Source organism: Grammomys surdaster, unplaced genomic scaffold (genome assembly GCF_004785775.1).
Source record: "Grammomys surdaster isolate TR1022 unplaced genomic scaffold, NIH_TR_1.0 61, whole genome shotgun sequence".
NCBI lineage: Eukaryota > Metazoa > Chordata > Mammalia > Rodentia > Muridae > Grammomys > Grammomys surdaster.
This window is the reverse complement of record NW_021604563.1, coordinates 8721188-8730703: the sequence shown is the minus strand read 5'-3', so window position 1 is coordinate 8730703 and position 9516 is coordinate 8721188. Positions and strand designations below refer to the sequence as shown.

Sequence of the window (9516 nt, the reverse complement as noted above, 5' to 3'; positions counted from 1 at the left end):
TCTAGGATTTGCTGGGTATCCTAGCTAAGGTTACAACATCTTTGGCATACCAATATAGGTATATAGAATGGTTGCATCTTCCATACAGGCCCAGTTTTAATGTCACAAAATTAAATTGATTAGTAGAGATACGTGTCTCCAGATTTCTATGGGCTACTTTTATCAATAATTAAATCTCATATCATTGTCTCTTCATTTTTATTCTTTTCATTCCCATACTAGGTATTAGAATTAGTATATTCAAAAGGCAAAAGAAAAAATAAAAGATCAGCTCAGCTCCTATTTTATATGGATGAAAATAGAACCTCAAAATCACATGTGATTTTCTTGAAATAATGTATATCAAAAAATATATAACCATGAGTAGAGTCAAGTTCCCTTGCTTCCTTATACAGTTCTTTCTGTATTACAAGTTACCATATGAGAGGTAGGTTTAAGAGAAAATAACACAACTTTCTTAATGGTGAAGCAGACACCCCTTGTGCCCAAACGAGTCCCTAAGACACTGCAATTTAGGTATTGCAATTCTTAACAAGATATTATCCCAAACAAAGCACTAAAGATAAAGAACAATGAATTTGTAAAGTTATTTTAAAATTATTTCAAAATCCTAAAGTGAGACCCTGGCATAAAATTATGTACTAGAATCAACAATACTCCTTTTTCCCTACTTTTATTTTTTACAGGCCAATCATTATCACACTCTGGATCCACCCTCCTACAGTTCATCCTATTCCTCCTCCTCCTTGTCTCCAAGAGGAAGCTCCACCCCCACCCCCACTCCCATATTCCACTCTTGACAGCTCTCTCCACTCACCATGGCCTCAATTCTCTTCAGTGTTAGACACCTCTTCTCTCACTAATGCCAGACCAGGCAGTCCTCTTTTGTATATGTGTAGGAGGCCTCATATCAGCTAGCATATGCTGCCTGGTTGGTGGCTCAGTGTCTGAGAGATCTCTAGGATACAGGTTTGTTGAGACTTCTGTTCTTTCTATGGGGTTGCTTCCCTCCTCCTCAATTTCTTCCAGCCTTTCCCTACTTTAACCACAGGGGTCCCTGACTTCAGACCATTGGTTGTGTATAAATATTTGCATCTGTTTCAGTAAGCTGCTTGTTGGGACTCACAGGTAACAGCAATGCTAGGCTCCTGTCTATACATACACCATAACATTGGTTACATTGTGAGGCCTTGGAGCCTCTAGAGTTGGACACAAATTTGGGCCAGTCACTGGAACTCTTTTTCTCAGATTCTTCTCCATTTTTGTCTATGCAGTTCTTTTAGACAGGAACGATTCCGGGTCAGAGTTTTTGACTGTTAGAAAGCAACCCCATCACTCCATTTGATTCCCAGAATTTCTACTGGAAGTGGACTCTACAATTTCCCTCTCCTCACTGTTAGGAATTTCATCTATGGTCCATCTCTTTGAGTCCTGAGAGTCTCTCACCTCTCAGATCTCTAGTACATTCTAGAGGTTCTCCTACCTTCCACTCTCCCAAGGCTGTATATTTCCATTTATTATGCTGGCCTTCAGGGCTTTTCTCCTGCCAGCCCTAATACCAGATTATGTTCCCTTTTTCCCCTTCCCTCTCCAAAAAAGGTCCCTCACACCCTCTGCCTCCCTTGATTGCTCTCTTCTCTCTCCCAGGAGGGATTGATGCTTGCCTACTTGGGTGGTCCCTTTAGCTTGTTAACCTTCTTGAGTTCTGTGAATTTTATCCTAGTGTTCTATATTTTTTTGTCTAATATCCACTTATTAGTGAGCATATACCATGCATGTACTTTTGGGTCTGAGTTACCTCACTCAGGATGATACTTTCTAGGTCCATAGATTTGCCAGAAAAACTCATGATGTCCTCATTTTTAATAGCTGTGTAGTATTCCATTGTGTAAATGAACCACATTTTCTATATTCATACTTCATTTGTGGGTCATCTGGGTTGTTTCCAGTTTCTAGCTATCACAGATAAGGCTACTATGCATATAATGGAGCATGTTCCCTTTTGATATGGTGAGGCATCTTTTGGGTATATGCCAAAGAATTGTATAGCTGGGTCTTCATGTAGCTCTATTTCAAATTTTCTGAGGAACTATCAGACTGATTTCTATAGTTGTACCAGTTTGCAATCCCACCAGCAATGGAGGAGTGTTTCTCTTTCTCCATATGCTAGGCAACATGTGTTGACACATGAGTTTTTTATCTTAGCCATTCTGATTGGTGTAAGGTGGAATCTCAGGGTTATTTTGATATTTTGATTTGCATTTTCCTGATCACCAAGGACTTTGAACATATTTCTTTAAGTGTTTCTGGCGATTTCTATATAGAACTTCGAGTACTGTATTAAATAGATACTGGGAGAGTAGGCAGCCTTGTCTTGTCCCTGATTTTAGTGGGATTGCTTCAATTATCCCTACATTTAATTTGATATTGGCTGTTGGTTTGCTGTATACTGATTTTATTATGTTTATGCATGGGCTTGAATTCCTGATCTCTCTTATACATTTAACATGAAGGGGTGTCATATTTTGTTAAATGCTTTTTCCGCAGCTAAAATATGTGATTTTTCACTTTGACTTTGTTTACATAGTGGAAAAAGTTAATGGATTTTGGTATACTGATCCAACATTGCACCCCAGGGATAAAACCTACTTGATCATGTTGAATGATGGTTTTAATGTGTTCCTGGATTAGGTTTGAGAGAATTTTATTGAGTATTTCTGCATTGGTATTCGTAAGCAAAATTGGTCTAAAGTTCTTTTTCTTTGTTGAGTCTTTGTGTGATTTAAGTATCAGAGTAATTGTGGCTTCATAGAATGAATTGGTAGTGTTCTTTCTGTTTCTATTTTATGGAATAGTTTGAGGAATGTTGTTATTACCTTTTCTTGAACGTCTGGTAGAATTCTGCTCTAAAGCCATCTGGCACTGGAGTTTTGTTTTTTTGTTTTTTTTGATTGGGAGGTTTGTTTTTTTTAATAATATTTTCTATTTCCTGAGGGAATATGAGCCTATTTAGACAGTTTATTTGCTCTTGATTTAATGTTGATACATGTTATCAATCTAGAAATTCATCCATTTCTTCTAGATTTTCCAGTTTGTTGAATATAGGTCTTTGTAGTAGGTTTTGATGATTTCCTCGAATTTCCTCAGTTTCTGTTGTTATATATTCCTTTTCATTTTTCACATATTAAATTTGGAAACTGTCTCTGTGCCCTTTAGTTAGTTTGGGTTGGGATTCGTCTATCTTTTTGATTTTCTCAAATAACCAGCTTTTGGTGTTGTTGATCCTTTCTATGGTTCTCTTTGTTTCTATTTGCTTGATAGTATTCCCATACTAAATGAAAATTTATGTGGTAAAATGTACCTTCTGATTTCTCTGCTTTTCAACTAATTCATGCAATGGTAACTACTGGATGGGTCAATATCATTTTTTGATAAATTCTAACACTATTAAATTACATTGAACACACTTTGTTACATAGATAAAATATTTTTATGTGTGAGTTATATTAATCATTATTTTAATGATTAAATTATTATATTTTAGAAAACTGATAATTTCCATGAGACTATGTGATTTCCCATTATCACTACCTCAAAAGAATTGTCTGATATTTGTTTAACTTTAAAAATATAATTTATGACCTTTTTAGAAGTATATGTATTATCCATCCTTAAGTGATAAAAACTTATTCCTTCAAGTTATCTTCATTATAAACCAAGTATATCCATCTTTAAAATGATTTTACTCCTAGTATATGAAGAAAGACTAAATATATTAGAGATGAATAAAATATTTTCAGTAAACTTTATCCTTTTTATACTTAATTTCCTGTGAAAATATTTGAAATTACACAACAAAATTTACAGAACTTCGAAGTTACAAGTTTTTCTGACTCAATATTTTCTTGAATTTAAAGCATTTAATATGTATAATAATGTATTTTTCTGACATTATTCCTGACTACAATATTAAAATTTGATTATTTGTGTATTTTTCAGTTATGCAATGAATGAGTAAAAAGTAAAAAGAGTGGTTCAACATTTTAGTAAATAGTCTGGCATACGTTTGAGATATGGTGGGGGATACCTCATCAGTTTGTGAGTAAAATAAAAAACAAACCAAAGGATAGCTAAGGCCAAAATTATATCATTCTTATTATTAATAAAGGGTAAAAAAAAAAGTACCATTAAGCTATTCTGCTGGGCCTGTTAATAGAAATACTCTACAGTTAGACACTAATTCATTGACTCAGAACAGCAGTACTAAATCAAGAGAAACTTCCCTCTCTAAAAGGTCAGAATATAATGTAACTTACTCTAACAAAGAAAAATACACAGTTAGGACAGATTTAGCAGTTGTTTACCAATCAAAAAATAAGCAGGAAGAGTTAGAGTTCCTACAATTGTATTAATGAAATACTCTCCTTAGCTTTGCACACTGGCAGTATCATAGCCAATGAGGTTTATCTGAGGTGTGATTATTGCTAAATGAAATACTCTCCTTAGAGAACACAGAGAATTTGTGAATGGCATCACTCTAACATGAACTTTCTGAGACTGCAGCAAGTCTTATCAACATTGTATTATCTCTCTACAGTCAGTTCTGATATTATCTCCCCATCTCTTACCTCTTCTTTGCAACCTATACCCCTTATACACTTAGCAGAAATCTGAATTTTCCTCTCTTTGCTTCCATTAGATACAATGATGGGTGCCATTTAATGTACAACCTTGATTGACTTAATTTGTGGAGACATGTCAGTTGCTAAAAGCAGCAATAACCAGGACTAATATAGAAATTAAAGTTCATGACAATAAAACAAACACAAGTAATATAATATCAGCTCAAGCAAGAATCAGGTACATCCAGAAAGATTCAGAACACTTGAGCAAGTTAATCCTTCAATGGCACTAACATTTTAGAATGCAATGAATTTTTGCATGGACAAATCTTACTTTTTCTTCTAGACAGGGATTGTTTTCTATCCAAAGCTTCTATGATAACAAAAATTTAGTTTGGACTAAAATACATAAAAGGGGTATAAACAAACCAGACCCACAAACATAATCTGTGCATGTATGACAATAGAATATAAGATGATTATAAATAAATCAATGAGTTGTTAAATATGGTATTTTAGAGTAAAACTTGTTTCAGAACTGTCATTATTAAGACAGTATATACTAAAAAAAAAAAGACAGTATATACTGCAATATATACTTTTCACAAGGTACTTTATAGTAATCGAGCAATTTTTTTTTGGTTTTTAAATTATTTATTTATTTATTTATTTTTCCAACATTGTAATCCCTCCCAGTCCCCAATCAGATGGTCCCTCCCCTCATCCCCCCCCCCTTCAACTCTGAGAGGGTTGTCCCTCCTGGTTGTAGCCCTTCCACTGAGGCATCAAGTCTCTACAGGATTATACACATATCTCCCACTGAGGCCAGACAAGGCATCCCTCTGCAACATTACGTGACTGGGCCCTTGGTCTAGTCCATGAATGCTCCTTGGTGAGTGGCTCAATCTCTGAGAGGCCCCAGGGGTTCAGGTTAGTTGACACTGTTGGTCACTCTCTATGGTTGTCATTCTCTTCAGTTCCTTCAGTCCTTCCCCTAACTCGTCCATAAGAGTCCCTGAGCTCCATCCAATGTTTTGCTGTTGACTTCTACATCTGTCTCAGCTGCTGTGTAGAGCCTCACAGAGTACAGTTATGCTAAGTTCCTGTCTGTAAGCATAACACAGTTTCATTTAATAATGTCAGCTATTGGTGCTTGACAATGGAATGGGTCTCAAGGTGAGCCAGTTATTGGTTGACCATTTATTCAGTCTCTGTTCCATCTTTATCCCTGCATTTTTCTTAGATAGTTATTTTTTTTAGTTTTATGGGAGCATTGGTGTCTTTATCCCTCAACTGATGGTCAGGCCTTGCTAAAGAAGGTGGTATCTTCAGGTTCAATATCCCCATTGTTAGGCATCCCAGCTAAATTCCTGTGACATTCTTCCATCCCAAGTCTCTGGACTTCCTAAATAAGTACCCACACCCTCCCACTCCCTTTGAGCAGCTACAGATTTTTATTCATTCTCCTGGACCTCTAGGCTTCTCTCTTCTCTCCCTTCACACACAGCCCTGCTGCTATTCCCCTTTCCCTCTCCTCCCAGTTACCTCCCTGTCTCTACCTCCCATGTCTTTTTGTTCTCCATTCTAAGTGAAATTCAACCATCCTCACATGGTCCTTTCTTATGTTTAACTTCTTTGGGTCTGTGGGGTCTATCATGGGTACTCTGTATTTTATGGCTACTATCAACTTATCAGTGATTACATATCATACATGTCCATTGGTATCTGGATTACCTTACTCAGGATGATATTTTCTTGTTCCATCCATATGCCTGCAAAATTAATGATGTATTTGTTTTTAATAGCTGAATAGTATTCCATTGTGCAAAGGAACCACATTTTCTGTAGGTTGAAGGACATCTGGGTTGTTTCCATTTTATAGCTCTTAGGAATAAAGCTACTATGAAAATAGTGGAGCGTGTGTCCTTGTAGTATGATAGAGCATCATTGAAGTATGGTAGAGCATCCTTTGAGTATATGCCAAGTAGTGGTACATCTAGGATTTCAGTAAAACTATTTCCAATTTTCTGACAAACCAGCAGATTGATTTTCAGAGTGGTTGTAAAAGTTTGCAATCCCAACAGCAATGACGGAGTGTTTCCCTTGCTTTACATCCTTAACAGCATGTGCTGTGCTGTCGATTGAGTTTTTGAGCTCACAAATTCTTATTGGTGTAAGGTGAAATCTCAGGATCGTTTTGATTTGTATTTCCCTGATAACTAAGGGTTGAAATGGAATCTTCTGGTTTCTTTGGAAATTAGTTATATCAAATGATACTTTGCTGGGGCACACAGGTAAAAAGGTGCTTTGTTAAAGCAGACATATGAAAGACTGTTTCACAGAAGCAGACACAGGTAAAAAGATATTTTGGTATAGTAAACAGATGAAAGGACACATAATGTTTAAAAGGAATATAAATATGACCCCCTCAAACAATAGTAGCTCACTATTCTTTGCTAATGACATACTTGTATTGGTTCATCTTAATTGCATTGTTGAGCTTTGTTTGTGGGGACTTCATAGAGAAAAACTTAACAAGTTCTTCTTCTGAGGTTCCTGCTGGTTCTTAATGCTTCTGTAGACTTCAACTCGTTGGCAGGACTTGAGGTTTCTTCTGGATTTGCTGATTCATGTGTGGCATCTGCCAAATAGACTAGACTGCAGAGGCTGATTTGTGTTTTGTTTTTGCTAGTGCACTGGACTGAGAACAAAGATTAGAATTGCCACAAACAAACATTTCTTAGCATACCCACTTGCCTGTATCCTAGTAACTTTTTTCCCCCACTGTCTTTGATGGGCAGTGGGTTAGAGGGAATGTTGAACTCTTATTGTAGCAGGTTGAGAAAAACATATGTTAATAAGGGTGTTGAAGTTTACGTCTTTCTTGGTCATTTGAGATTCCACTATTGAGAATTATCTGTTTAGCTCTATAGCTCACATTTTAATTGTGTTCTTTGATTCATAGGAATCTAACTTATTGAGTTCTTTATATATTTTGGATATAAGCCCTCTGTTGGATGTGGAGTCAGTGATGATCTTTTCCCGATGTAGAGGCTGCCATTTTGTTCTATTGAAAGTATCCTTTGTCTTACAGAAGGTCTTTAGTTTCATGAGGTCCTATTTATTAATTGCTGTTCTATTCAGGAAACTATTGCCTGTTCTAATGTGTTCATGGTTGCAAGGCTATTTCCCAATTTCTCTTAGATTTAGTGTATCTGTTTTTATGTTGATGTCCTTGAACCATTCATACTTGAGTTTAGTGTAAGGTGATAAATATGGGTGTTTGTAGAAATAGTTATTTAAAATTGGCCTCCAGTCATGCCAACTGTCTAAGCTGCAGCGGCTTGGGCTAGCTCAGCCACCATGTTCCATGGCCTGAGGCCACATGCTTGCAGCAGCTAGAACTGACCAGCCAGAAACACCAGTCTTGCTACCCATGAGACATCAGTATGGGAGATGTCTCTACCAATTTTCCATGATATCCCCACAAGGCTGGACATTGCCCAGACCATCCCACCATCTACGTGGGCCCAGTAGAAAGATGAGACTCTAATGTTTAAAGATTAATCAAAGTCTTATATATTTGGTAATGATCAGTAACAAGATATCCATACAATCAGAAATATAATCCAAACCCAACCTAGATATACCAACTACCTTTGATTGCTACAGACACATGAACATCTGCCTCCATATCCTCTCTCTCTCTCTCTCTTTCCTCTCTTAGCTCCTTCTTTTCCTTTTCCTCATTTCCTCCTTACTCTTCCTCTTCCTCTCCTAACTCCTCCCACATTAGCTCCGTCTGCAGGTGTTTGCATTTTCTACATACAGGCATCCAACACCAATTGTTGAAGATGCTTTCTTGTTTCCATTGTATATTCTGACCTCTTTTCTCAAAATCAAGCATCCACACGTATGTGGGTTTAATTCTTTGATTCTATTCCATTGATTAACTTGTCTGTTACTATACCAATACTATGCAGTTTGTGTCACTATTGCTCTGTAGTACAGCTTAAGGTCAGGGATAGTGACTGTTGATTGGAAAAAATGTTTACTCTTCAAGAGAGGATTTACAAACGAAGACAAAATTCTAAAATTTCACAGATTTTTTCTGGTAATCAAGCAGTAATTTTCTTTCAATATTTCTCATCCTCATGTACTCATGAAACTATGGGACATACAGTGTTCTGAGACATGGTTTTGTTGTTATTTAGAATATGATGATCATCTTTTGATAAGGGAAGAAATACATGTATTTGCAACATGGATCTATACATTGGTTATTTTAATCACAACTGATAACTTAGTATTAAAAGCATGAGAGTTAAAATTACATCTTCTACAGGAATGTTTTATGTATTCTGGAAATATTTTCTCCTTTCATTGAAGGAAATATTTCCCTTAGATACTATAAGCAAACACAGAAATCTGTACATTAAATGGGAACAAAACTGTTGCTAGGACTAGTTAATCACTGTCAACTCACACAGGCACCAAAGCAGATGGCCTTACACTCTGAGAAACAGTGACTATATTGAATCATTTGGGGATTTCTTTGTTTTCTGGACCTAAGGGAGAAGGTAAAGTGTAGTGGAAGGTGTCTTCAGTGTTGGAAATTTGGAACAAATTGAAAAAAGAAAAATTACTAGGAGAAAGATGAAAAACTAGAATAGTTGTTACCTGACTAACTCTCTTGAAGAGAAACCTTCTGTGATAGTTTGCTAAAACTCCCTTAACTAGAATTTGATCCTGTGCATTAGAAAAGATGTATATATAAATATGTAATTTATATTTGCAACTGCACACTAAATATGCAAATATTTGCTCTTTTAACCCAACAATATACAGTTGCTTCAGCCATTTTGTCTCTAGGATTTCTTACTAGAATTGATAT

At 36.2% G+C, this 9516-nt stretch overlaps 1 pseudogene; it reads left to right on the top strand.

Moving 5' to 3' along the window:
• The first annotated feature begins 4427 nt into the window (after positions 1–4427).
• On the top strand, positions 4428–4546 carry LOC114608851 (annotated as a pseudogene).
• Positions 4547–9516: the final 4970 nt, after the last annotated feature.